Genomic DNA, 5,050 nt, shown 5'->3' on the forward strand with positions numbered 1-5,050 from the left:
TGTGGAGACCTCACGCCTCACGTGTTGAGCAATTCGGCGGTACGTCCACCCGGCCTCCCACATGCCCACTATACGCCCTCGCTCAAAGTCCGTCAACTGCACATACGGTTCACGTCCACGCTGTCGTGGCATGCTACCAGTGTTAAAGACTGCGATGGAGCTCCGTATGCCACGGCAAACTGGCTGACACTGACGGCGGCGGTGCACAAATGCTGCGCAGCTAGCGCCATTCGACGGCCAACACCGCGGTTCCTGGTGTGTCCGCTGTGCCGTGCGTGTGATCATTGCTTGTACAGCCCTCTCGCAGTGTCCGGAGCAAGTATGGTGGGTCTGACACACCGGTGTCAATGTGTTCTTTTTTCCATTTCCATTTCCATCTTACTTACACCCGTTACGCCCTATAGGGTATTGCATGTTGTCGAATATATCTTTTCAGTAAAACTTTTCTTGCTATTGCCATTTCTACGTCGACAATCTTCATTTATTTTTCTGCCCTAATAGCTCATCGCATTGCTTTAAGTGTCTCATTTTCTGATCTAATTCCGTGAGATTCACCTGATTTAATTCGACTGTATTCACTTATCACACTTCTTTCGTTGATATTCATCTCACAGTCTCTTTTCAATAGACTGTCTATTCCGTTCAAGTGCTCTTCCAAGTCATTTACCACCTCTAACAGAACTACGAAGTCTCTCGGAAACTTCGCCGTTTTTATTTCTTCTACCTGCACATCAAATGCCTTTCCAGATTCCTACACTGTTTCTGTTACTGCTTTTTCAGTACACAGATTGAACAGCATCGGGAATTTCCTCATCCTCGTCTGACTCACTTCTCGACTAATGCTTATCGTACATGTTCTTCAACTCTTATAATTGCAGTCTGGTTTCTGTAAAGCAGCTGATAACCTAGCCATCATTGTATTTTCTCCCTGCCTCTTGGTCTGTGTCAGAATCGGCACAAATGCAGAGCAGATGCTGTAAATATGATTTGTCATTCCGCGCGACCGCTACGGTCGCAGGTTCGAATCCTGCCTCGGGCGTGGATGTGTGTAATGTCCTTAGCTTACTTAGGTTTAAGTGGTTCTAAGTTCTAGGGGACTGATGACCTCAGAAGTTAAGTCCAGCAGTGCTCAGAGCCATTTGCATTTGATTTGTCTTTCTTCAGTCAAATTTTCTCTAGATACGCTGACTGCGTGACCACATGCTTAATAGCGTGTGGCGTCGCCTCCGGAACGCTTGACGGCAGCGATTCTGCGTGGCATGGATTTTACAAGTCTCTACTAGACAGGTGTCAACAGGTGTCAGTAGCTCACGTGATTCCCGTACATAATGGGCTCGTTGTTTGTGAGCGCAGAGCTGACGCGCAATAGCGTCCCATGTATGTTCCGTTGATTTGAGAATAGCTGAATTTGTTGGCCAAGCTATAAACATGATTTCCAAATCACGCTCCTTAAACCACCGCTCTGCGACTTTGGCCTTGTGACTCGGACAGTCATCTTGCTGCAAGATATGGAGCATGAAGTGGTACGAACACAGCAGCTCTGAGACGTGAACATCGGGATGGAGATCAACAGTAAACAAGAAAAGCATCGTATCGCTTTTAGGAGTGAGTCCACCTACCCAGATATACAGAAGACAAAATGGATATACACAGTATACAGGACACGTACATCGATTTTTTCACTACACATTTATGAAATTTTGCTACTTATTTTATAAAATGAATTTTACTGTTTTCCCTAAGTCATTGGAGTGGCATTGTTGTGAGCGTGCTTATATAACTTTACGTACAAAGATCTCAACACTAACTACAGTACTGGCCATTAAAATTGCTACACCACGAAGATGACGCGCTACAGACGCGAAATGTAACCGACAGGAAGAAGATGCTGTGATATGCAAATCATTAGCTTTTCAGGGCATTCACTCAAGGTTGGCGCCGGTGGCGACACCTACAACGTGCTGACATGAGGAAAGTTTCCAACCGATTTCTCATACACAAACAGCAGTTGACCGGCGTTGCCTGGTGAAACGTTGTTGTGATGCCTCGTGTAAGCAGGAGGAATGCGTACCATCACGTTTCTGACTTTCACAAAGGTCGGATTGTAGCCTATCGCGATTGCGGTTTATCGTATCGCGGCATTGCTGCTCGCGTTGGTCGAGATCCAATGACTCTTAGCAGTATATGGAATCGGTGGGCTCAGGAGGGTAATACGGAACGCCGTGCTGGATCCCAACTGTCTCGTATCACTTGCGTCGAGATGACAGGCATCTTATCCGTATGCCTGTAACGGATCGTGCAGCCACGTCTCAATCCCTGAGTCAACAGATGGGGCCGTTTGCAAGACAACCATCTGCACGAAAAGTTCGACGACGTTTGCACCAGCATGGACTATTAGGTAGGAGACCGTGGCTGTGGTTACGCTTGACGCTGCATCACAGACAGGAGCGCCTGCGATAGTGTACTCAACGACGGACCTGGCTGCACGAATGGCAAAACGTGATTTTTCCGGATGAATCTAGGTTCTGTTTACAGCATCATGATGCTCGCATCCGTGATTGGCGACATCGCGGTGAACGCACATTGGAAGCGTGTATTCGTCATCGCCATACTGGCGCATCACCCGGTGTGTTTGTATGGGGTGCCATTGCTTACACGTCTCGGTCACCTCTTGTTCGAATTGACGGCACTTTGAACAGTGGACGTTACATTTCAGACGTGTTACGACCCGTGGCTCTACCCTTCATTCGATCCCTGCGAAACCCTACATTTGAGCAGGATAATGCACGACCGCATATTGCATGTCCTGTACGGGCCTTTCTGGATAAAGAAAATGTTCGACTGCTGCCCTGCCGGCCGAAGTGGCCGTGCGGTTAAAGGCGCTGCAGTCTGGAACCGCAAGACCGTTACGGTCGCAGGTTCGAATCCTGCCTCGGGCATGGATGTTTGTGATGTCCTTAGATTAGTTAGGTTTAACTAGTTCTAAGTTCTAGGGGACTAATGACCTCAGGAGTCCCATAGTGCTCAGAGCCATTTGACCCATTTTTTTTTGAACTGCTGCCCTGGCCAGCACATTCTCCAGATCTCTCACCAATTGAAAACGTCGGGACAATGATGGCCGAGCAACTGGCTCGTCACAATACGCCAGTCACTACTCTTGATGAACTGTGGTACCGTGTTGAAGCTGCATGGGCAGCTGTATCTGTACACGCCATCCAAGTTCTGTTTGTCTCAATGCCCAGGCGTATCAAGGCCGTTATTACGGCCAGAGGTGGTTGTTCTGGGTACTGATTTCTCAGGATGTATGCACCCAAATTGCGTGAAAATGTAATGACATGTCAGTTCTAGTATAATATATTTGTTCAATGAATACTCGTTTATCATCTGTATTTATTCGTGGTGTAGCAATTTTAATGGCCAATAGTGTATTATGAGGATGTACAGGGTATAACGGTATAAATGCATATATGCCAGTGGATGACTGAAAACAGTATACCAAACAATGTTACATCAGTATTTACGTCATTTGCATACTAACAATCGTAGTTTCTACAGTCATATGATTTTAGCTTTGGTAGTACCTCCAAGTACATGTGGTAAGTGCACGCCATTAATACTCGTTTTCCCCTGGGAGCAGGTAAAGTGTTGAAGTGTGGACATATGGACGCAAAACAGTTAGTCTATACTGACAGGCGTAGTCCACTAAGTGGTGCAGTTACGACCGTGCAGAAAATAGCAGGTAGCAAATTGTGACATCTTGGTGGGCAGGCTGTTCGATGTAGAGAAAAAACAACCAACAAGATCATGTGTGTACATACGAGGGTTGCCCAGAAAGTAAGACACGCATTTTTTTCCTTCTACAATTCTGTATTGAACATAATTAGAATTACACACACGAAAGAATGGTGTTTTATCTACACACCTTAGTCACACTGTTCAGCGAGTGTAGCAAGGTGGATGTTAGGTTCCCTGCTGTTTTGGGGTGACATTATATGGAGCCAACGTACACCGATGACTGAAAACAGTATACCAAACAATGTTACATCAGTATTTACGTCATTTGCATACTAACAATCGTAGTTTCTACCAGTCATATGATTTTAGCTTTGGTAGTACCTCCAAGTACATGTGGCAAGTGCACGCCATTAATACTCGTTTTCCCCTGGGAAGCAGGTAAAGTGTTGAAGTGTGGACATATGGACGCAAAATAGTTAGTCTATACTGACAGGCGTAATCCACTAAGTGGTGCAGTCACGACCGTGCAGAAAATAGCAGGTAGCAAATTGTGACATCTTTGTGGGCAGACTGTTCGATGTAGAGAAAAAACAACCAACAAGATGTACATACGAGGGTTACCCAGAAAGTAAGACACCGCATTTTTTTCCTTCTACAATTCTGTATTGAACATAATTAGAATTACACACACGAAATAGTGGTGTTTTATCTACACACCCTATTTTGTTTTTCATGATGGACTTTATTATAAAGTTCTCCGTTATTTTCAATCGCAGGTAGAGGTACTGCGTCAGCAGCGGCGATGTGTGTTTCCGCGCTCTCGGGTTGAGCAGGTTTGGTGCCCTAGACGGGCGGCAGGCGCGAGGCCCGTATTGCGCCCTCAGGCAGTGGGGTTTATAAGAGCGGCGCGGATCGCGTGCCAGCCCTCGGCGACGTATTGCGTATAGCGAGAAGCCAGGCGCCAGCGAGGCCTCTCCTTCTCCTCTTCCACTTCCCCCTCCACCGCGGCACGGCCAACCCTTGCCTGCACCACGAGTCACACGAAGCGACTGCCCTGCTCTCGCGCCACCTGCGATCGGACCCACTTTCTGGGCGAACGGGCGAATCGCGTTTGTCAACACGACACCTCCCTGCCTGTAATTGCAAGCGGAGCAGACTCCTGTCCTGCAAGTGATCCTCAAACAGTGGGCCTAATACCGACAAACTTTCCATTTACGTAGAACTGTCCTTGTGTTTCTCTTATTCCAAATTGCATCGCTATTAACCTGTGCTTCCTTCCTGTACGAGCCTTTCTGTGGCTTTTTGGTTATTGTAG

Source organism: Schistocerca cancellata, chromosome 8 (assembly GCF_023864275.1).
Source record: "Schistocerca cancellata isolate TAMUIC-IGC-003103 chromosome 8, iqSchCanc2.1, whole genome shotgun sequence".
NCBI lineage: Eukaryota > Metazoa > Arthropoda > Insecta > Orthoptera > Acrididae > Schistocerca > Schistocerca cancellata.